General features: G+C 43.9%; 1 long non-coding RNA gene across 1 annotated transcript; it reads left to right on the forward strand.

Annotated features, from left to right (window-relative positions):
• Positions 1 to 9,444: 9,444 nt before the first annotated feature.
• LOC143442781 (uncharacterized) lies at positions 9,445 to 19,964 on the forward strand. The gene is made up of 3 exons (XR_013111269.1): positions 9,445 to 9,578; positions 14,722 to 14,955; positions 15,092 to 19,964. It is a non-coding gene; the product is annotated as an uncharacterized LOC143442781 (long non-coding RNA).
• Positions 19,965 to 25,278: the final 5,314 nt, after the last annotated feature.

The raw sequence follows: 25,278 nt of genomic DNA on the forward strand, positions 1-25,278 counted from the left end.
GTGACCAGGATATGGAAATGAGTGGGAAATGGAGGGAAGCCAATAGTTTTAGGAACCACAGAAAGTAAACTGAAAGATTTAGAAGTAAAAAGTCCCCAGGAGGACAAACGGGTTGGGCTCATGACTCAAATGCTTGGGTGGAGAGCAGAGCTCTGGTGGGAAACTGGAGGAGCACGCTGTTGCAGTAATGCAGACATCGAGAACAGGAATGGGAGCTAGCCAGGCAGGGCTCTGACTCGCTGATTAATGCTTGATTTTCCAGCTGGCCTGCTGCTCAGATGTCCCAACACAGGCACTGTCAGATCTCAGGAGCTCTCAGGTGCTTAGCTTGCTGAACTTCAGATGGGACCATCAGAAGCCACTGACACCAGTCAGGACACTGACACCAGTCTACCTGGGACTGTAGAAACACACCCAGATAAATATTGCTTTTGATTTTTTTTTGGAGGGAACTCCAGCTGACCAGGCCCCAGGAAGCCAAGCTGTCCCAGATGAAGATTTATTGACACAAATATAATCATATAAAAACATAAGTAAACCATATAAAAACCATAAGTAACAGAACAAGTGACTGTGTACCCCCAATCCCTAAAACCCAAGTCTCTGAGCCCCCTTCTGTGGAAAGTCTAGGATATGGTAAACCCCTAAACCACCAAGAGTACCATAACTCCAGGCTCCACAGGGTCATCTGGGTGCCACCTCAGCACACCAGGCAGTTGGTGGAACAGAAGAGCTCCAAAGTCCAAGGGCATGGGGGGTCAGGTCATGGTTGTTCTTGGTGTTGGGTCACACGCTGGTCAGGTATCAAAGGTCTCTTTGCCATCTTCACCACCAGGCACTATTTTATGCAAACTGTTTCCAAGGCATGTGTGAGGACTTGGGACTAGTGGAAATGTTATTCTTCTTTGAAAAGTAAGTGAATCTTGTGACTAAGTAGACTAAAGTGCGGGCATGTGGTTACTTCTTGGTAAGTAGGTCAAGGTTGAGCCTTCCACACTGATGATATAGATGCCCATTTTCTTTATGAAGCTGGAACTGGTGACCAGCTGCTTCAGGTCCATCATGCCTACCAGAGGCTGGGAATGCCAAAGCCGTACATGTTCTCTTACCAGTGGCTATTGTAGCCTTTGTACTGCTGGTCCTTGATGGCCATTATATGCAGGGTTGCCATGTCTGGGAAGACAAGGCATTGGGTGCGAGCTACTTGTCACAGGTATGTGATATAGTGTTGAACATGAAGCTGTCTACATTCTCCACCTTGCCCTTGATAATGGTCACCACATGGTCTATGTTGCCAGCTTTGAAGATCTCAGTCTAATCAGAGATGATGGAACACTCATTTCCAAAGATCTGTGGGCCTGGCATGTTCATTGTGATGAACATGCAAAGGATGCCCATACTCGAGCGTATGTCCAACAGCACCTTGTCCTAGGAGAGTTGCTGCCTGACACTCAGGAGGTTGAAGCATATGAGGCTGAAAAGTTCATCTTTTAGCTTCTTTCTGGGGATGCCACAATGGGTACAGAGTCAAAGCAGCAGTCTTTGGATGTCTTGTCTACAGCTTTTGGTCTGGTCAGAGGAAACCTTTATGATGCACTTTGTAGTCTTGGCTGAAGCCATATTCATCCAAGTCTTCCTGCCTCTCAGACCCCCCAGCCCCTTCTTTTCTGATTGAGTTCTAAAGGTTTCCATGTTTTCTCTGGAATTAGAGACTGCTCTGGACTTTGATCTCATTCGACCCCACACTGGTCAGCTTTCTGTTGCTAGGGAACACTTGAGACAATCAACATCTAGAGAGGAAAGATCTAAGCTCACAGTTTCAAAGCCTAATAACTGACCAAATGTGAAGACAGCACTTGACAGAGAAGATCTCACTTCCTTCTCATCTATAAGGTATAAGACAAAGAGACAGACCAGCACCCTACAACCTCCATCAACTCTGAATATCCATTGACCTGACTTCCTCCTTTCCCAGGCTCCAGCTCTTAAAATTTTACACTACGGTCCAATCAAAACAAGCCAAAGACTAAGCCTTTAGCACGTGATCTTCAGTAGAATGTTCTATATCCATATACTCTAGGCAACTCTAACTGCCAATTCTGACTGCTGATGCTCTCCAACCACAGGCTTGAAATCTCAGCAAGGTGAAGTAAATCATGAGGTTAAGTAGTCTAATGTGGTAATACAATATTATAATTCCAAAATTCTGAAGGCTGAGGCAGCAGGATTGCCATGAGTCTAATGTCACCCTGAGCTATATAAGACTCTTATATATACTGAGTATGGTGGTACATACATTTGATCCCAGTTCTCGGGAAGCAGAGGCAGCTGGGTCTCTGTGAATTTGAGTTTGAGGCCAGCCTGATCTTCATAGCAAGTTCCAGGATAGATAGGGTTATTGTGCCATTAAAAAAAAATAATCAGAAATTAGCTTTACAACCCAGGAACTCTTGGTTCTTGCTCATAGTGAGACCCTGTTTTAAAGAATGAAACACAATGCAATAGACTATAAAAAATGGGGCCGGAGAGATGGTCCAGCAGTTCAGGGCATCGTGAACTGCTCCTGAAGATTACCTGCCCTAGATTCTCATTCCTCACAATGAGGAGTTGATGTGTTTCACGACTGCTTGCAATTCCAGCTCCAGGGTATCCAATCCCCCCTTTTGGCTTCTCAACACTCATGTATACACGCACACACACACACGCACACACACATGCACATGCACACTCATTTTAAAAAGATAGGCAAAAAAGGAAGTTGAACAGCTTTTGGGAGCTGACCCAGGGAACATCTGAAGTCTGTTTCTTTGCCCTACCTTACATAAACATAAAAACATGCAAAGAGTGCCCAAGCATTCGGCTCATGCATTTATGTGTAGCACATGGGAAGCAGAGGCAGGTGGATCTCTTAGTTCAGGGTCAGCATAGTCTACATTTCAAGTTCTAAGATAGTCAGGACTACGTAGAAAGATCCATTCAATGTTGATGTGGCCTTGGACGTTCCTCAGAGGTCCTCTCCAGTAACTGTGTCTTTACAGAGTTATGTCTCAAGAAAAAGAAGAGGAGGAGGAGGAGGAACTAATAAAACAATAACAACAAAAACAGAGGTCTGTTATTGCACCATTAAAAAAAATCAGAAATTAGCTTTCTGATGCAGGAACTCTTGGTTTTTGCTCATCAGTCTGCTGAACAGTTCCTTTTGCAGAGACACAGCTATCATCCAAAACTTATCCTGTGTACTTGTTTTTTATTTCTGTGGCTTCCTGGATCTGGGGAGATGAATTTGATAGAAGTTCAGGGCCATTTCCTCAAAGAGAAACTCATCTTCTGGGACTTGAGTTACCTACCAACCAGGCAACTCGCTTCTCATTTGGTCCCAAGGATGTTTGTACCCTGGAAATTGTGGGTTTCAAAAGAGGCCCATTCTCTGGAGAGTTACTGAAGTGATCCCACAGGCATTCAAGTGGGCAGGGTTCTGTCACTCTGCACCTGACCAGAGGTAGCCAGCTCCATTTATCCAGCATTTGTCAAGTTGGAGCATCCTTTTCTTCCCAGGGGGCCAAGCCCCATTCAATGTTGATGTGGCCTTGGACGTTCCTCTGAGGTCCTCTCCAGTAACTGCATCTTTACAGAGTTATGTTTCATTTTCTGGGGTGTCCATAGTCTGAACACTGAGCTTTTGGGGGATATAGTAGGAACGATTCAGCCATAACTTCTAAGGGACAGTGTACCCCAGGCCGGTGGTCTGCTCTCTAGTAACTCCTCCATATGTGGAGGGTCCCTCCTATTTTCTCATCTGTTTCTTTCCTCACTACCATGGTTATGTTGCTACTTTGGGTCACATTGTAGATGCTTAAATGGTTTCAGTTTTTCCATAGGCCATGGTCATCTTTTCTTGCATCTGCTATCCTGTGAATGGACTGGATTGTATTACTTAGAAGTAGAAACAAGAAGTTGAAAAAGTGAATTTTTGACCTGAAGGGTCTGTAAAAGTCAATTTTCTATCATCTTTGATCGTCTTTTGCAGTTCCAACGTTGGTGAAATAACATTTCAAAATGTTGCCAAAAACTTGGCCTGAATATGAAGATTGAGCCATGAGCCTGACAGCTCTGGAGCTTATCTTGGGATTATGAAGCTGAAGATTAAAACTAAACCCAAGGAAGTTTTCTTTGAAGTACTACTGTTTCTACCCAATGAAAGCCAGCCACACAGCTATGATTCACTAACTGCTCTCCCTCATGAGGAGAGTACGGTGCTCTGACAACCTAATGATCTTTGTGCATTCACTGAAATGGAGGCATTACTAAAAGTTGTGTATTTCCTTTAAGATTAAAAAAATAAAAAAGTCTGCTTCCATAAAGTTTAGAAATTACAGAAAAAAATATGGAGAACATAAAAGTCATTAGAATGTAACTAGACGCAATCATGGCAAACACTTAAGGCCTTTACATTTTTTTTAATATATAATAACACACATTTATATATGTGGGTTATAAAATTAAAAGACATGGGTTTGGATTTTGCTTTGCTTATCTAACATTGTATCATAATTTGTCAAGTAGTGTTCTTTGAAAACAATTTTTATGGCTTCCAGGATACATGTTTGGCTTCCTTCTTAAATGTTTATCTTTGTGTGTGTGTGTGTTATCAGAATTTCTAATTACTTCCTGTTTTCTATTTTTACTTTTGTAAACTACATTTTAATGACTAGTGTGTGATACCAGTTTGCATTGTTTTTTAGTCTGGATATGAGTAATTTGGTAGGATGAATAATATCCAGTCAAATCGTTTTACTTTTAGAGAGACTTTGAGGGGGTAGCTGCTGCTCTAGGCATAGCTGCCGTCATCCAGGACAACAGGTGAGAACCTCTCACCTCCAGCAAATTTTTGTCTTTTGTAACTGTAGATATTTGGGGGAAAAATGATTTCACAGCATCCTGAAAAGAGTAGGATGCCAAGATCTCTCGTCTTTTTTAACCACTTAAAACACAAAGGAAATATCCGGGGAAATGTCCCCAAGTGACTGTTAGAATGTCCAGGGCCCCTTTGGTTTGTCCAGGCAGCCAGGACTTCTCTGGTTGGTGGATCTGAACTTGTCCTCAGGTGACACTTTGTTGTCATTATTGTTGCCTTTTAGTTTCCATTTGCTCAGAGGCAGGGTCTGGTGTAGCCCCAGTGGCCTCCATATCGCTGTGTAGCTGAAGAAGACTCTCAAGCCCTAGGATTACAGGCATGCAGCACCATGCACAGGTCAGACATTAAAAAAAATGTTGTATGATTTTATTTTTTAATTATGTTTATGTGTGTGCTTTCGTGTGGGTGTGTGCACATGACTGCAGGGTCTATGGAGGCCTGAGGAGAGCAGCGGATGTCCTGGAGTTGGAGTTATAGGCAGTTGTGATCTGCCTGACACAGGTGCTGGGAATCAAACTTGGGTTCTCTGGAAGACCAGAATGTGTCCCTAACAGCTGAGCCATCTTCCAACCTCCCATTTTATACACACATACACACACACATACACACACATATATACATACACACACACACATACATACATACATACACACATACACACACACATATATACATACACACATACATACATACACACATACACACACATACACACACACATACACACACACATACACACACACATACACACACACATACACACACATACACACACACATACACATACATACATACATGCATACATGCATATATGCATACACACATACATACGTACACACATATATACACACACATACATACACACATACATACATACACACACATGCATATATGCATACATACATACATACATACGTTAGCATATTTTTCTGCAAAAAATGATGATGATTACAACATATTTGTCCACGTGTATAATGTGCTTTACTCAAATTAAGGCTCCCTCCCCCATGACCCCTCTGTCCTCCTCCCTTGGTCTCTCCTCTTGCCACACAGTCCTACTTTTATGGCTTTAAAGATTTTCATGACCTTTGCACTTCAAACAAAACACCCACATGGCACTTTTTGTGCTGTCACAGTACACCACACTCATCTCTGACTCGGATCTGGTTTCTATTATTTTTAACTTTTAATATGCTATTTTCTTTTCTTCTTTTCCTTTTCTTTTCTTTCATGTACTGTTGTTGTCTCGTTTCATTTCGAGGTGTTTAAGACTTCTAATGAAAACCACACTGTCCAGTGACCCTTTCTTCCCCATCTTCAGAGACACTGAGTCAACACGTTTTGATGCTTACTTCACAGCTCACCTCTCTTAAATTTTTCTGATGCCAGATTACCATAATGCCCTGTTCTCTTCCTATGAACACAAATAAATGAGTGTTGGAGGCTCAACGGATTTTTAATATTAATCATGTCAAAGACAACGTTCAAGGTAAGTTAGCGTGAGCTTTCCTCCAGCTGAGGAGATGGCAGGAGTCCATCAAAGCATGACTGAGAACCATTAGATTTGTGGAGAGAAGAGCTAAATTGTATATAACATGACTGCATCAAAGAGTTTGCTGCTAGCCATCCTTACGAGGTTTAAATTAATACTTATATTTAACAAAACTTTTTTTTTTTGAAGAGTAACCACATTCTCAGCAGTTGCCTGTAACAGTGAGAAAATGGCTGTGTGTGGATGGGAGAGATTTGATAGACAAATAGACAGACAGACAGACAGACAGACAGACAGATAAATAACCTTGGGGACAGCTACACTCTTCTTATGTTTTATTCTTGATTATTTTGTACACCTATATTGATGTACAATATACATCTTATTATTTTGTACACCTTATTGATGAAATAAGATTATATCAAGTCCATTTCTCTCCTTCACCTCTTCCATAATCCCAGTCCCCACAGTCCATGTCTTCCTTTGAATTATGACCTGCTGAGTCTAGTTACTGAGTCCAATGCCCAGTTTGTGCATGCATGTGGGGCATCCATGAGGCTCACCCAAGAGGCTCACACTTTTTATAATAGCACACTTTCCTGGGAACTGGGATTTCCTGAGATTACATTAGTTCCCTCTCAAGATGGCCCTGCCCCCAAGGACCTAATTATTCCCACCAGTTTTCATCCTATGGGTTTACCAGCTCAGCATTGTTATAGCAGGTACCAACTCTCAACATAGCAACCTCTGGGAGACATGCCCAAGCCACACCCAAGCAACTGCAGCATCCAAAGGAATGCTTTGACTCACAGAAGATACAAAGCCAGAATCACAGTGCAGCACAGGGAACCTGAACACACTGTGGAAAGTAAGAGAAGCAGACCACAAAAATAATCTTATTGAGCTGGGCATGATGGCATATACCTTTAATCCAACATTCAGGAGTCAGAGGCAGGTGGATCTCTATTAGTTTGAGGTTAGCCTGGTCTACACAGTGAGTTCCAGGATAGCCAGGGCTACCCAGTGAGACCCTATTTCAAAAACGAACAAACAAAAACAAAAATCACTTTATAGTTTCACTCCCTTGTGACAGCTAGAGCAGTCAGAGTCCTGGGGACAACATGGCAATGGATGGTGGTAAGGACTTCCCAACAGTGTCAACATACGCAATACCAGCTGTGCACTGAAAAATGGCCAACAAAATACACACTAGAAATATGTGATCAAAACAAGCAAATAAAGAAAAAGAAAGGAAGAAAAAGAAAGGAAGAAAGAAAGAAGGAAGGAGAGGAAGACGAAGAACAACAGAGGTTGTTTAGACATGTGCCTCTATGACAGTTAGAAGCTCAGCATGTGCAGGGGCCACATGGGCACACCAAGTGATGAGAACTTTCAGAGGCCACTGTCCCCACTGGACAGCAGAGGCATGCTTGAGCTGATGGAGCACTGCTTCTCAGCTTTTAGGGTGAGCACACTAGCACAGAACCCAGAGCTGCTCACTCTTAGTACCCAGTATGAGAAGTGGGGGACTCAGAGAAGGGTACCAAGCAATGAGGGGTGTAAGCATCTCACAGAGGCAGATGGAAGGATGGACCAGAAGGGTAGCCAGGGAAGCATCTGAGAGGGAAATGTGAAAGTGTAGATTGTACCAACCAGAGAGCTTCAGGTAGAGCAGAGGCCAGAGGGCAGCTCTAGGGGATGATGCTGTAGGAGACTCATGTCATTGTGAGACTTATGAGGGGGTGTGGTGGATTAAGGAGCCCACTGTGAGGGCAGAATGACACTGAGTAAGGATTAAGGAGCTGCCAGAAACCCTAGAAGCAGCAGACAGACAGACTTTGCTCCTTCTTGAGAGTCTCCCTCCCATGATGCTCTTTTCTGGTCTCTCTCAGGCTCAGGACCCAGGCTGGGAGCCCTCTCAGCCACAACCTTCCTGACCTTTCCAACTCACCTGCTTTCTCTCAGTTACAGTAGATCGTCGTCAACTCTCAGCTGCTTGGCTCCCACTCTTTGTGCTTCTGTTTACACACAGCTGGTTACATAGCTCCATGGTTCTGAGTGCTAATCTCAGGTATTGTGACTGCATTGCAATGTGACTGCAGGTTCTCAGGACACACAATTGAAAGGTTGAAGTTTCTGGTTCTGAAGTCACATCCCCCACTCTATTTTCTGTCTGCATCTAATGGTCACAGTTCTTGGTGAGCAAGATCAAGACATGAGCTCTGGAATCTCCAAGCCACCTTTTAGGTACCACCTTCTCATCCCTCCTGGTTACTTTAGCAAACACACGGACATCTGATGGATGTCCAGGACCATATGTTTCTCCCTCAGCCAGAGCAGTCCTCCAGGTTGTCCTTCGTGGTTTGTACTAACTAGCTCCCTGGTGGGCTAATGGTTACTTGTGGAGCCTGTCAAGCACACTGAGAGACTTCTGAGTGGTATTGTTATAGGTCTGCCTTACAAAGCAGAATGCTCCAGGTGTGGCTACTGAACACCAGCTCAACTCAGTGCATTCTAACTTGTCAGTGCCTGGGGTGTGTGTGGGGGGAAGTGGGGGCATTGATCCTTGACTATTTTATACAAACTATTTCTTATAGAGAAGATCCTCAGGAATGGCTCAGGATGAAGGAAATCACTTGACAAAGGAGAGATGGAGCTGCTGGTTGATCTGGCCTTGCACACTCGTGCTGTTGGTAAGCATAGCTCAGCTCCAGGCTGTTCTCACATGTGTCAAACTGCAGCCCAACACCCAAAGGATGCTTGACGAATGGAGACTGACTATTGTGGATGATAAAGAAACCAGGCAAATCTAGAGATGTCATGAACCCACTGCTCATTTGAGGAAATACAGCAGGTGGTAAAGGACCTGCCTTACATGGTCTGGTAAAGAAAGGAGGAAACAGTATTATTCTCAACAGAGCTCAGAGAAACTGAAAAATCCCAGAGGCAGGAAGACTTGATTTGCTTGAAGGTCGAAAGAACATAATTGACCAGGTGTGGTGGCGTCAGCCTGTGTATTGATTACTTTCTATTGCTGTGATAAACCATGGCCAGAGCAACTTACATAAGACTATTTGGGTTTCCTGAAGAAGGGTCCATTATGGTTGGGAGGCGTGGCAGAAGGCAGGAATGACGGTTGGAGCAGTAAGCTGAAAACTCACTTCTTCAAGGGTAAGCAGAAAACACACACACACACACACACACACACACACACACACAGAGAGAGAGAGAGAGAGAGAGAGAGAGAGAAGCAAACTGGGGATAGACCAAATCTTAGAAACACACCGGCCTCCAGTGATATTCTTCCCCTCAGCAAGGCCACACATTCCAAATATCAACTAAGGATCAAGTGTTCAATGACTAAAACTAAGGGGCAAATCCCATTTAAGCCACCACAGACTATACTTCCAGCACTTGGAGGCTGAGGCAGGTGGATCATGAATTTGAAGCCAGTTTGTGCTATCTATAGAAAAAAAAAAAATGGAAAAGTGGCCAGAGATCAGTCATTGAGAGAAGAGCAGTGTGCGTGCAGGAAGTACAGGTTTGGCTCTAAGCACAAAGAGAAGCTGTAGGGAAGGTTTTTAATTTTTTTAAAAATGGTTTACTTCGTTTTATGTGTATGAATGTTTTGCTTTCATGTGCCTGTGGAATCAGAAGAGGGTGATGGATCCTTTGAAATCGCCTTTAGGATTGTTTCCAGCTACCGCTTGGGCACTGGGAATCAAACCCGGTCCTCTGTAAGAGCAATGTGTGTTCTAAACTGTTGAGCCATCTCTCCAGCCCCAGCTGTTATAAAGTTTTAATCCAAAGAGTGATATGTTTCTGTTTCTGCTTCTAAAACATCTCATCATGGCTACTCTGTGACCACACACACACACACACACACACACACACACACACACGAATGCGTGCGCAAGCAAACGCCAGCAGACACTCTGAAAATTCTATGTACTGCTGAGAGGTTTGGGGATGCTGATCAGGTGGGACTCTGTGGGGTGCTTGTAGGTCCTTTAGCAATGAGCTTAACGTTACAAAGGTTTGGGGTATCCAAATTGAAATTCAAAATGAAATGCGTGGTTGTTGCTGGTTTTTGTTTATGTGTTTGTTGTTGTGGTTGGTTTTTTTTTTTAGGAGGTTGTAATAAAAAGAGAAGCAATAATATAATGGAGTGCATACTGCTTGGCATTGCCTGGCAAAGGGTTATTTTAAGCATCTTAATTTTCCAGCTAAGTGAAGGGGTACTTTAGACCTGGATCAGCTCTCCGCAGTTCAGTCACACAACAGGTAGTTGTTGGCAGTAACTGATCTCCACATGCTGCCCTCTCCTGCAGATTCACCAGGAGATTCATGAAGAATAATTATGTCTTCCTACCACACAAACTTTACCTTTGTCTCGAAAAAGCGAGAGAGGGCTTTCCGGTGAGTTTACATGAGGTCAGCGCATCCTTCCGGTCTCATTAATTCTCTTAAAAGCAGGTTATAAAAACAGTGGGTGTGGCCCTCCATTCCCGGCTCCTTGTTTCTCTGGAACCCTCTCTCTGACACACTGGTGGTTCCATTTCCTCCATCCTGTTCTAACACGGCCGAGGGGCCTTTCAGAAGCCAAACACACTATGCTGTCTGATCTCGACCTTCCTAAAAGTGAACTAAACAGACCTCCTTTCTTCTAACACGTTCAGCCTTAGGCATTTTGTGACAATGGACCTATGCACACGCCACATTTTCTTTACTCATCCCTTGGCTGGCAGACACTGGCATGAATTGTGCTGTTAGGAATATGGAATATAGTATCGGAACCCTTTCTTTTGCTTGCAGACCGTTAAATAGTCTTTAGGGATATATTTCTGTTATTGAACACCATAGGACCACAAGCAGATTGTTCCTCAATTCAGGAACTGGAGGTGGAAGGGGTTACTTTGGGGTGGACCCTCTCTCAGATTTATAGGAATCGGAGACATTTTAAGTGCAGGCAGCAGCAGGAAGATCTCAGAGTGACTCTCAACTGTTGCAGTCAGCAAGGCAGTACTGGGGATTCTGGGTTCAATGTCATGGCTGACTTCTTCCATCTCCCTTTAAGTGGCTGTACAAATGGGGGCTTACATGGGTAAAGGATTATTTTTGCCCTAATTATTTTCAATTCTTGAGAAATTAATCAGTGTCCATGATGGTTGTTTACATTCGGCCATGAAGAACTGATTCCAGCCCAGGCAATCCCTCCAGCTGTTCACAGATGTTGAAAAGGACCATCCAGAACATCTGGGAGGCTTATGAAAAGGGAAGCCCAGGATATTTTCCTAATGACGAATCAAACATGGGCTATGTGGTTCTACCTCAATTTTAGTTTTTAGTTGTAACCATTTTTGTTTTGTTTTCTTTGGTCAGAAATAGGGGGTCTGAAGAAGCACTACAAAGGCTGAACTCTTAATAATTTTTTTTTTTTGAAAATATCATTATTTCATCATTTCTCCTCCTCTTTCCAAATCCTCTGTCTCAGTTAGGGTTTTACTGCTGTGAACAGACACCATGACCAAGGCAATTTTTATAAGGACAACATTTAATTGGGGCTGGCTTACAGGTTCGGAGGTTCAGTCCATTATCATCAAGGCAGGAGAATGGCAGCATCAAGGCAGGCATGATGCAATAGGAGCTAAGAGTTTTTACATCTTCATCTGAAGGCTTCTAGGAGAAGACTGGCTTCCAGACAGCTAGTATGAGGGTCTTTAAGCCCACACCCACAGTGACACACCTACTCCAACAAGACCACGCCTCCTAATAGTGCCACTCCCTGGGCCAAGCATATCCAACCATTACACCTCCCATAGCTCCCATGGCTCTTTCAAATTCATGGTTTTTGATTTTGTTAATGGTTGTTACACCTCCCCCCTCCCTTAACACATATTCCTAAACACATAAATACAACTATCTCAGTCTGTATTAACCAGTGGTTCTCAACCTTCCTAATGCTGTGACCCTTTAATACAGTTCCTCATGTTATGGTGACCCCCCCACAACTACAAAATTATTTTGTTGCTACATCATAACTGCAGTTTTGCTACCATAATAAATTGTAATATGAATATCTAATATGTGACCCCAAAGGAGTCATGACCTATAGACTGAGAGCTGCTGGTATAAATCCTTTTGAACATAGCTCTCTTCCTGAGTGAAATGAAAAGTTCCATTACTGGAAGAATTTGGCCATAGGGTGAAGCTCTGGGCTGCCAGAGACTTTGTTCAGCTGTGCGTGTAACTCGTAAACTGCATTGCATTGTTTTCTGAGCCAAAGAAAACAAGTTCACCCCTGAATTTCCCTCTTTACTGATCCCTCTCATAGGCTGGTTTATACCAGTAATGTCATGTTATATGCCAGAAAAGACTTTACAACACATTGCTCCCAGATCAGTCATGGTGAGAGTGGATTCAATCATCTCCCCTTTCAATAAATTTCTGTCTCTGCCCTACAGCCAGCCAAATGGCTCAGCTTGGCTCATCTCAAGACAGGGGGGCTGGAGACAAGAAATGAGGGTTCCGGAGGGGGGGGTATTTGGTGTGTCACTCATCAAACAAAGGTAAGATATGTAGAAATGTAAGATTACAAGGATGGGGAGCCCTTGACGATTACATAGATGAGGGGCTCAGTCTTGCTGGGGTCATTGAGAAAACACACAGAGCATGGTCCACATAGAGGATGGGGAAGCAGGTGAGGTGGGGTACCCACCCCTGGCCCTCAGCAGTTGAGAGTTAATCTGGGAGGCATTGATTTGGCTGTGTTCTTATGGTACCATCCTATATATCAATGACTGTTTGAGGTAGAATGCTGTCAAGTCTCAGGTCGACTCAAAAGTATCTAAGGTGTTTTGGGACTGAGACATTGTCTGCATCTGATAGTCTGCTAGTGCCACAGACAAGGTGGTACACGAAATTAATATTATTATAACAAAGATAGATCTGCACTGGTAGGAATTAAACAAATACTATGAAGTCAAAGAGATGTACACACTCCTAAGATCATTGCAGCTTGTGCACTGTGCATGCCAAGATACAGAACGGGCCCAACCATTCATTGGGAGAGGATTGACAAGGAAAATACAATATGTATACATTATGGAGCACTAGTGACAAAGAAGACACAGTTCTGTCATTTGTGGGATGTGGGTGGAGCTGGAGCCTAAAGAGCCAATTGACATAAGCCTGGCATTGGAAGCTGGATCTCACTGTCTCTCATCCATCACAGCTAACAAGTAAAGTGTGCAATACCCGTGATGAGGAAAGGCAAGGAAGAGGGAGGTAGATGCTGACTGGATGATGAGAACCAAAATAAAATTAGCATGAGGAATCAGTTCTACTAAGACAGGACAGTGAGGTCACTGTGCTCCATTACTGTTCATGATGTATTTTAGAAGAACTAAAAGAGTCTGAAGGGTCCCAAGAGAGAAACGAAACGACAAATGCAATGCTCATTACTGTTTCTCAAAAATAGGTATGACTATGATGTATGGACTAAAAGTAGAAACAGCATCGCCAACCCTGGAGGAGACAGGCTATGAACAAAGACACACATGCCCCGAGTGTGGGCAAACCTGTAATCCCAGCACTCAGGAGGGCTGAAGCACAGTCTTAGCTACTGTGTGCCACTCTGTCTGGAAAGAGAAAAAGGAGAAAAAGAAAGACACAGAGAATAATTGTGATGGATGGTATGTAGGAGATGCCCAAGGTAGGCAGGCACACAAGGAGGAGTGAGGAGCTTGACTTTCTGGGGATTAACATTCTTTTGAGTTCCAAACACAGAGAGCCCTGATTAGCATGACTTATTGAGTGATGCTGAAAGTGAGCTTTTTAACTGAGCGTCAGGACACGTTCCTGGAAGTTTTTGTGCTCATCCTAATTTTTCTAAGAGTCATAGAAGTATGAACTAAGACACCAGGCAACAAGCTAATTCTGGAACTTTCTGGAAGTCCTGGCAGCTTGAAACCATGCCTACACTGTTCCTCTTGTAAAGTCTGGACTGTTCCAGGGAAGTACTTTACACAGGAATGCATCTTAAGAATCACTTCATATTTATACACAAAAATACAAATTTTATAGCTGGATATGACTTTTTAATTGTAAACAGCAATAATAGGTTTACCGATAACATATGAGGTAAATGCACCAAGTATTTGTTAATTGATTTACATGCAAACATGTGGCATGTATTTATATAGTAAAAATCATTCCAGAGCAAACATAGCTGCTGGAATGGAGCCCCATCTCATAGGCGTTTTGCGCCCCTCGTTCGTTAAGCCTTTGACGGTCTGCTTCCTGTTCCTGACAGGTCTGCAAATCCTCTGTGTTCAGGAAGCTGCAAAAGCGCAGAGGTGTGGGTGTCCCTGCCTGATACGCTACCAGATCAGATGTGCCACTAGATCAGATGTGCCACCAGATCAGATGTGCCCAGCCAGTCAGTGAGAAAAAAAAAAATCCAGGCACAAAAAACCCCTTCTGTTCTTTGGTACTAATTGTCGATTTGGGAATACGTGCAAGTCCCCAGGCTTCCTGTCCGTTCCATGTGAGTATTCATAGATACATCACATAGTGCTATATTGAGATTGTTTGTGGGTATAGAAGCACACATAAGTGTACATTTTTCATACTTGAAATCATATAATATGTGATTTTCTTTCTTTTTCTTTTGTTAAATGTAGTGAGCCGCTGTGGCTGCACACGTGCGTTTTCCAACATGGCGCTGGCCGCATGGTTCCCCAGCAGTAAACAATCATTCTGCGCAGCTGCTAGGCAGAAAGAGCGCCAAACCACTGGCCTATCCCGAGGCGTAATACTGGGTAGTGAGCAAGCAGCCCTTCAGAAGTGAATACGTCACTCTAGGGTGTATTTAAGGGACCCTCTTCCGGTTTCTTGGGTCTTTCCGCTTTATCGTGTGCGGTAGTAAAAAGTTCCTCGTGGCAGTAAACCCGTATCGCCTCCTGTCCTTATTCGCGGGCGAAAAGGGATTTTGGGGGCGCGCGTTACATCTGGTGCCGATTAACCCGGGAAATTTTAAGGCGCTGCGGGAGACCACCCAAGCTTGGGGACGGGTTACAAACTGCGGAACTCGAGGTGCATCCTGGAAGGTATGCTTGGCGTGGAGACCTTTGTTGCGACCGAATTTTCATTCACTGCCGCTGCTATAGTAGCTGGCCTTGTGTGGTTTTTGTTGGCAGTCTATTTTTGTTGTGAGGAACTAGCTCGAGGCACAGCTAATAGGAGTGGAGAGGTTTCAAAAAAGGTCTGCTCTAAGCTATCAGAACCAGGATGTGGCAACAGGTGCTCAGCCATAGGGTTGGGAAAAGAGAAACAGACGAAGAAGTCTGGAGAGAGACTGGCCAGAGAGTTTGGTTATAGGAAAGAATGTTCAGGAGGGATACAGGCCACTGCAGGGCCTGTTAAAGCTAGCAAACCTTCACCGGCTGGTGAAGAGAAGCGGGAACCCCCGCACCCAATTAAGGAGCCTGCTTCCATACACCTTAGCAGCTCCGAGGAAGATCTAACACAAGGAGAGGAAGAGGGCTTGGGGCAGGAACCAGCGGCCTGTACTAAGGCTGGCGGTCCCAAAGTAAGACTAAGAAAGCCTTTGAATTCCTCAGCCCCACTCTTGCCTCCAACTTACGATTCGGGCGGAGGCCCTAACTCATTCCTCAGCCCGGCGGATCAGAGGCAGCTACAGCTTGCATTTCCGGTCTTTGAAGCGGCAGAAGGAGCCCGCGTTTATGCTCCCGTAGACTATAGACAGGTCAAAGAATTAGTGGAAGCAGTGCGCGCATATGGAATTGGAGCTAACTTTACTGTAGCCCAAGTAGAGAGGTTAGCTACAGCCGCCATGACTCCAGGAGATGCCTTAGTATAAGAGAAACTAAGAGAAATCCTTAGTTCTGCTTTTTTGTTTATTGTCCTGTCCTTGGTGCACCAATGTCCACGTGTGTCTCATTGTATTTTCTGTCCACGTGTCTCGTATGAATGATTGGTCGTCTATGTTTCATGTTCTATGTTTAATGTTTAAAAGATTGTTAAAATTGCTTGATTCAACACTTGGTCTAGTCTAACTTGGTTTTCAAAGGCAGTTTTAATAAGCAGAGCAGTGGCTAAAGAGTTGAGCTCAGCTGGAAAGGCTGCCTTTTCTAGGGACCAACATGTTTTTGGATTAAATAAGGAAGTTAAGAGTTTGTCCTAGAAAAATCAAAGTGACAAGGTGCTTTTATCTTAAAATTACAGCTAGAGAAATCGAGAAATTTTGTTTGGTTTAAATATATAAGATGTGTTGTCATTTCATTTTTGCTTCCAACTGATTTTTAGAAATTATTGGCCTAAAGTTATTGGATATGATAAAAAGGTTTACAACCTTGATAAAAAAGGCTGGCTTAAGATTGGTGACTCAGGGTTGGAGTCATTCAAAAACCAGGTGTGTAAAGATAAGATTTAAGAACAGTGTCTCTTTGGTGAGATATTTAAAGCTGCACTATCGTGCATCTACATATAAGAACTGGCAGCAAAACTTTATAGCATAAAGGTAATTTACTTGATGTTGATTTTAAAGAATATAAATTGCTTACATCGTTAAAGATTGGTTTTGTTTCTCAAAAATATGGTTATACTCTAACATTAAAAAAGAGGCTTAAAAACATAGTTAAACTGCCAATATTCCATTGGCTACAGTTGATAATTCAACCGAGAGTTTAAAAATTTTTGATTTGCCTATGTTTATAGAAAAAAGATACAACACGTGTCTTTTAAAATTTAAAGTTTAAATTTAAAGTTAAAAAAAAAAAAATGTGCAGTTCAGGCCTCAGAGAACAGGCGGGAGATTAAAAATATTTACATTTGAATTAAGACAATGCAGACTGAGCTCTACAGCTCAGGAGCCGCTCCCAGATGGAATGGTAGTTTATACGGATGGGTCAAAAACAAGAATAGGTGCCTATGTGGTTAATGATAAAGTTACATCCAAACAATATCATGAAACCTCACCTCAAATGGTGGAATGCTTAGTGGTGTCAGAGGTTCTGGAAATATTTCCAGGTCCCTTAAATATTGTTTCAGATTCCTTCTATGTGGTTAATGCAGTAAAAGCATTGGAAGTTGCTGGGTTAATTAAGACATCTAGCAGACTTGTGGAAGTTTTTCAAAAGATTCAGCTTACCCTGGCTAAGCGTAGATCCCCGGTCTTTATAACTCATATTAGGGCTCACTCAGGCTTACCGGGACCTATGTCCCGTGGCAATGACCTGGCAGATCGAGCCACAAGGTTAATTGCATTTGCCCTTTCACCAAAGTTAGATTTGGCTAAAGCTTTTCACAAAAGGTTTCATGTGACAGCTGAGACATTAAGATGTCGATTTAACATCTCTAGAAGGGAGGCCAGAGATATTGTTACTCAATGCCAAAACTGCTGTCATTTCCTACCTGTTCCCCATACAGGAGTTAACCCTCGGGGAATCAGGCCCTTACAAATCTGGCAAATGGATGTTACCCACATCCCATCCTTTGGTAAATTACAATATTTGCATGTTTCTATTGATACTTGTTCTGGAGTTATATTTGCCTCTCCTTTGACCGGAGAAAAGGCGGCCCATGTTATTCAACATTGCCTCGAAGCTTGGAGTGCTTGGGGAAAGCCTAAAATCCTTAAAACGGACAATGGGCCAGCCTACACTTCTCAAAAATTTAAACAATTTTGTCGCCATATGGAAGTGACACACCTGACGGGTCTTCCTTATAACCCCCAGGGACAGGGCATCATTGAGCGTGCTCACCGCACCCTTAAAACTTATTTGAATGGAAAGATGTTTTGACTGGTCTATGGAAAGGCCCGGATCCTATTTTAATAAGATCCCGGGGAGCGGTCTGTGTGTTTCCACAGGGGGAAGACAATCCATTTTGGCTGCCAGAGCGACTGACGCGGCGACTCGCGGTTCCTGAAAAGGACCCCCCGAAGGATTCATCTGCAGACGCTCTCAGCTCCCATTTGGACTCTCCAAAATCGGGTTCCTAGTATATACAGTAAATTTAGATGGTTAACCTATCTGCTTCTCAAAAACCTATGCCCTTGCCTTCTTAAAAGGCGTTGCTGCTGCTAACTTGTACCAATGTAACTCGCCTTATATTACAGTGCTGGTCTGCTTTTCTATAAGCAGGTCTAATAGCCAGTTTACCACTCTGATCCCTATCCCCGTTCAGACGTCTGAGACCTTGATTTTATCCTGACAAGAAAGGAGATTCTAATATAACTGCAGCCCTTATCGCTGCTATTACCATCCCTACAAATTGCAGCTGTAACAGCTGACTCAGACATGGTTAATCAAATCACAGCAGCTACTGTTGCTAATCAAATTTCAGAAAAAACCTCTGAGGCTTTTGACCCTCCCACAGAAAGTGGATGTGTTGGTCAATCAGAGAGTTTATTCGCTCCAAGCACACTTGATACAGCTCGCAGATATGGCTCAAATGAGCTGTGTCTCAATGACCCCATATCCAGGTATTTCACCTCTGAGATTTGTGAATGATACATTTATTTAAAGCCATAATCTTTCTGCTTACTTAAAAGGAAAGTGGAATGGGAAGTTGGACCAGATACAGCCGTGATTACAAGCTCGGATTTCCAGCGGATGAAACCTGCTGCCCGTGGAGATTTTACTTCTTAAAAATAAATTTCTTCTGCCTTTTCTTTCCTTCTTTCTTTCTTTCCTAAGAGCCGGAATAGGCCTGCGTGATACACTTCTAGGATGTGAACTAGTATTCATAGATGGATGGTTTGTAAGCTCAAGCCCAGCAAAAACGTGACAAGGTAGCTCTAAGCCTAAGCACGCGCAGCCTTGGGGCAAGCATCCTCCCTGAAATTTGATGATCTAGGCTAGAAATAGCCTATGACAGAGACATTCTCAGTCTATGCACCCCAAGAGCTCGGCTCATTTGCACTGGGTAGATGAGAAGTCTTGTCCAGTCAGCTCTTGCCTAAATAATTGTGATACCAGATAATAGGTTGACAGCCCTTGCACTCCTGGGAGCTATATATATACTCCATTGCACAGGGATGGGTGTCAATTCTCTTTATATTTCCTTAGCCCATGCACCCAGAGGACTCGTTTCCATGGCACCTGGAAGGGTAAGGAAAAAATCTTCGGGCTATAAGCTCTTGATCGCTTACTCCCCCCCAAGATGGAGTTTGCTTGATCGGGTTTGAGTTCGAATCTTATTTGGTACTACATTTAATAGGCAAAAGGCTGTTTCATATTAATAATTTAAACAGGGAGAGATGTAGTGAGCCGCTGTGGCTGCACACGTGCGTTTTCCAACATGGCGCTGGCCGCATGGTTCCCCAGCAGTAAACAATCATTCTGCGCAGCTGCTAGGCAGAAAGAGCGCCAAACCACTGGCCTATCCCGAGGCGTAATACTGGGTAGTGAGCAAGCAGCCCTTCAGAAGTGAATACGTCACTCTAGGGTGTATTTAAGGGACCCTCTTCCGGTTTCTTGGGTCTTTCCGCTTTATCGTGTGCGGTAGTAAAAAGTTCCTCGTGGCAGTAAACCCGTATCGCCTCCTGTCCTTATTCGCGGGCGAAAAGGGATTTTGGGGGCGCGCGTTACAGTTAAAATCAATTTCTGAGCATTGCAATTTTCATGGGAATTTGGAAAGCTGAATGTCATTCAGTGAAAGTATGTGGTGTAGTTTTTGTTCAAGCCCAATTCTACTAATGATAGGTAAGTCAAGATGTTAAACCTGGGACAAAAGGCTAAGATGTCTGTTTAACACATCAAAGCAGATATGGCAGCCCGATTCTCCTTGCATCCCTCAGTCCCTACCTGTTAGAGGGTCCTCCTGGCTGGCATATGCCATCCCCCACCCTAAACTTATCCAACCCAGTGGTCTAGGCTGCTCTTCCCCTATAATCCAAACATGTTGCCTATCTGTTCTTTTTGTACTTTTGGACCTCCTGACTGCTGCACCTGGTTCCCTCTCCCTTCTCTCCCCAGTGGCTCGGGGTCATGTCCACCCACACAACTGACCCAGATGTCTCTGCCTCTGGCTATGCTCTCCCACATGTCTGTAATAAACGTTCTCCTTCACTATACCTAGGACCAATCATGCTTCCCTTTCTCTCTCTCTCTCTCTCTCTCTCCTTCCTTCCTTCCTTCCTTCCTTCCTTCCTTCCTTCCTTCCTTCTCCAGCCTCTGGGTTTGTGTAAATGTGACCAGAACTGGGAATTTTGAGAGTAATATAAGTCAAAGTATAAAAAGTATACTTGTTTGGTATAGACTTATAAAATTGTAAATTTCTGGGCCAAGGGAACAAACACTTTTAAGGCTTTTAATTAATGTCACCAAATTACTTGTCGGGAAATGTAAAGCGTGAATATGAATTTAAAAACATAGAGCCTGCTGTGGAATTACAGGTGTACAGCGCTGAAGTAGGAGGCTTTAGAAAGCTCAACGGCAACCTGGGCTGTGGAGCGAGAGTTGGTCTGCAAACCAACCAACCCTCAACTACTCAAGCTTCTGCATCATATTAATTTATTTTTGTTTTGTCAAAAAAAAAAAAAATCAATCGGGGAGCCAGTGAGATGACTCAGCAGGTAAAGCAGCTTGCTGCTAAGCCTGAGATCTGAGTTCAATTCCTGCATCCCTCAGCATAGAGGGAGAGAAGGATTCTGCCTGTTGTCATTCTGACCTACACATTAATAGATAAAAATTAAAAAAAAATTGTTCTAAACTCAGAGCTGTTAGATGTTTTCATTTTCATTACTGAGAAAAGAGAGTGTAAAAGGAAGGAAGGAAGGAAGGAAGAAAGAAGGGAGGGAGGGAGGGAGGGAGGGAAGGAAAGAAGGAGGGAAGGAGGGAAGGAAGGAAGGAAGGAAGGAAGGAAGGAAAGGAGGGAGGGAGGGAGGGAAGGAGGGAGGGAAGGAAGGAAGGAAGGAAGGAAGGAAGGAAGGAAGGAAGGAAAGGAGGGAGGGAGGGAGGGAGGGAGGGAAGGAGGGAGGGAGGGAGGGAAGGAAAGAAGGAAGGAAGGAAGGAGGGAGGAAAGGAAGGAAGGAAGGAAGGGAGGGAGGGAAGGAGGGAGGAGGGAGAGAGGAGGGAGGGAGGGAAGGAAGGAAGGAAGGAAGGAAGGAAGGAAGGAAGGAAAGAAAGGAGGAAGAAACAGTAAGTTTAAAAGCACGTGTCTGAACCACACAGACATTCCTAACACATTCATTTTAAACTAAAAGACACCGCACTTTCCAACTGTTTCCTTTTGTAGGTTTTCTTGCCAAGTCCACATTTCTTTCTGGGTTCCAGTCATTGGCTTTGATTCCCGTTTGTGACTCATGTAGGGAAGCACCTTTGTGGTGGATGCCACCCTAGGCCCATCCTCCAATGTTTGCAATTTACCTTTGTTATAGGCAGGTTTTTTTCTTTGATTTTTTTTTTTTAAAGCCAGAAATCTGAGTTGGTGGTACACCAAGAGAGCCCACAGACCTTTGCTTTGAAGGCCTAGTATAATACCTAAGGCATGAATGGAGACCTTAGAGAAGGATCGGTCGTTTGTAAGCAAAATGTTAAGAATGTGTTTTCAAAACAGAATGTTTAAAAGGGGATAAGGCAGCTGCGGTTCCTCTTTCTTTGTGGCACATCTGAAGTAGAAGAAAGAAGTCCTTGAACCCATACTGTCCCCATCTATTTACTGACTCTATCAGGTTTCCCCGGGGTCCCTGGGAGCCCAGGTCAAATGGCCAATCAATCCAACTTAAACAAGTTATTTGCTTCAAGAAGAAACAAAGAAAAGCAACCTTTCTTTCTAACCACTCAGCTGAGCCAATGAAACCGCTCCCCCACCCCCACCCCCACCCCTTCCTTTCCCTTGTTTGCTGTGATGTTGACAGTCAGCTCAGTCCAGCAGGACAGGAACAGAGTGGTGACTTCAACAGAAAGAACAGGATAATGCTTGAGAGCAGCAGACAGTGGGGTCAAAGGCCAAAGGACCAGACCAAGATCAAGGGACATAGATAACTAGGGTCAATGCCTACACTAACCTCTGGTGACCAGGAGGATGGCAGGGACTAGGAAGCTGCACAGCACACTGGGCCACAGCTACCCAGTCAGAATTGCCAGAACTGCTGGCTCAATAGCTTACCCAACCCAGCAGAAGGTCCTCCAAGGATTCTCTTTGGAGACCCTGGAGGTGCAGAAACTGGAGAGAGAGCTGGTTGATCCTTGCTCAGCCATGTTTAATAGGAACCAGAGAGAGAAACCAAGATAATGGAAGAGGCAGCTTTTAATGTGCACTTCTTGAGGCCCTAGCCTTAGTGTGCAGAAGTTAGGAATGGAGACTAAGCTGTTGTGCAGGTAGTCTGTATGGGAGGTGATCGTAAGGAACAGCGGTAGGTAGGAAGCTGATAGTGCGTGCGTTGTTGCACAGAACTGCACAGTGGGCAACGAGGCTCAAAATTTCCTGTGAACTCCAAGGGATCCTGGGGAACAGTTTATCTCTCCCAGGAGGAAGGGAGGGGCAGTCTGTCAGTTCTTGCAAGCCGTCATCTGCGGATTTCCCAGAGGTTGAGACTTTCTGGGGTTTTCCTTGGCCATGTGGACTCTAAAGTCCAGAAAGTGCTCCCAAAGATGGCAGAGAGGAAGTGGTTAGAGCCATTCTGGATAGTGTGCATGGCAGAGGTGAATGGCAAAGTACTGGTCAAAAAGTAAACCTGACATTCCATTCAGAGACCCTCAGGATCCCTCCACGGAAGTCCTCAGACTCACTGGTCAAAAGCACACTCCTCCTGTGGCATCCTTATCCCCAGCTCCTCTGTCTGCTTGGGTGGGTTTTCCTGTCAGCTCAGGGAGTACATCTCATGAGTTTTTGTACAAATCCAGGCTTACAACACAATGAAATATAGATTACAGCAGTCTCCAAAGGCAGCCAAACGTCTAGTTAAAATGACGGAGGACATGACCTCAGTGGGCAGCCATGGAGCTGCGTAGACCCAGGTTCCAAGTTCATAGTGTTTGAGACTGTGGTCTTCTGACAGTTTTCACTCATGTTTTACATAATCATCTATTATCTTAATTTGTAGCATTTCTTTGAAACTCACCCTAGGGCATGTTCTTTCAGAAGCTCAATTACATGCAGTTGGTTGTCTGACAACCTCTTGGCAAACAGTTTTTTTGAGAATAGGATTTGCATTTTGACAGGCAGGAGGACACAGCCGATTCTCAACAGGTGCCTCTGGGAGGGCACTCTAGGTGAGGGGGGAAAACCATGCTGGAAATTTCTTAGGAAATATAGTAAGTACAGTGATTAATGTAGATATGGAGGTGCCCAGCCTTCATCTCTCTTTTAAGAATTCCCCCCTCAAATATTTATTTAGTTACTTTTATGTATATGGGAGTTTTGCCAGCATGCAAATGTGTATCATGTGTACCATGTGAGGGCAGGGTCTGAAGAGACTGAAGAGGATGTCAGTTCACTCGGAACTAGAGTTACGGATGGTTGGGAGCTATCACGTGGGTGCTGGGGATCGAACCAAGACTCTCTACAAGCAGCCAGTGCTCTTAACCACCCAGGCATCTCTTCAGCCCCTTAAAGATTTATATTTCTATGTGTGTGTGTGTGACTGTATGAATGTATGCTACCTGTGTGGGGGTTAACCTGCAGAAGCTAGAAAAGGCTTTTGGATCTCCTGAAGCTGGAGCTACAGGCAGTCGTGAGTCACTCAACATGAACCTATGTTGGGTCTCCTGAGAAAGCAGCAAGTACTCTAACCACTGTACCACCTCTCCAGCCTGCAGGCCTTCTTAAAACAAAACAAAACAAAACAAAACCTATGTTTTTATTTTTAATAGACACACAGTAATTTTTCTTTATGGTTTTGGTATGCACTGTCCCCTCAGGCTCTTGGGTTTGAATCTTGCCTCTCCAGTTGGTGGTGAAGTTCGGGAAGGTCACACAGTCGCATAACCAGCACCAGCACCTAGGTGCAGACGTTCCTCATCTTGTACAAATGAAATTGTGATTTATTAAATACCAGATCCATCCTCCACCCTGTTCCCAGCCCTGCCAGCTTCTCTTCTGCATCCTGTGCCTATGGACTCGACACTTCTAAGATCCTCATGGGAGTGGTCTCCTGGATATGTCTGTTGTTTTGAAACTAGCTTATTTCATGCCCCATCATATCCTAGACATTCACCTATGCCATTGACTGACTCAGAATCTCCTTCTTTTGTAAAACTGTCTAATATTCCAGAGGCCCACTCTAGTTCAATGCAGCCCCACAGTCTTGATGAACAGTAAGTCCATTCTGTTCAGCAGCTGTTAAACCTGGGCAAGCATATTCAGACTTGGATAAGTCTTTGTATTCCAAACTTGTAGCAGGAGGGACTGCGAACCCCACTGTGGCTTTTTGTTGTTTTTAATTACAAACTGAGTGTCTCTGAACTGGAAATGCAAAATGTAAACCTTTCTGAATGGCGACAGGGTGCCACAAATGCAAAGTTCCTCCGCTGAGATTTATCCGGGCACAAAAATTATTAAAAATCTATGCAGTTGCCTCCAATTTATGTTGAATGAAGTGCATGTGAAGCAGGAATAAATTTTGCATTTTGGCCTGAGTCTCGTGCCTCAGATACCTCATCACGTTTATGCAAATACCTCTAACTTGAAAGCAAAGCACCTGAAATTCCTAACATTTCAGGTGTAGGTTTATCTAAGCCGAACTATTTGCTGTAGCACACATCACATGAAGCTTACTAACTTACCAATTTCCTCTTGTTCAGTTGAGAAGCCGAGCATCCTGACTGAGAATGCTCGGGCCAGCACCACCCTAGCACCCAGGCAAACGAAACTCCACATTACCAGCAGCCCCTCCCTAGGG

This window comes from Arvicanthis niloticus, chromosome 6 (genome assembly GCF_011762505.2).
Source record: "Arvicanthis niloticus isolate mArvNil1 chromosome 6, mArvNil1.pat.X, whole genome shotgun sequence".
Lineage (NCBI taxonomy): Eukaryota > Metazoa > Chordata > Mammalia > Rodentia > Muridae > Arvicanthis > Arvicanthis niloticus.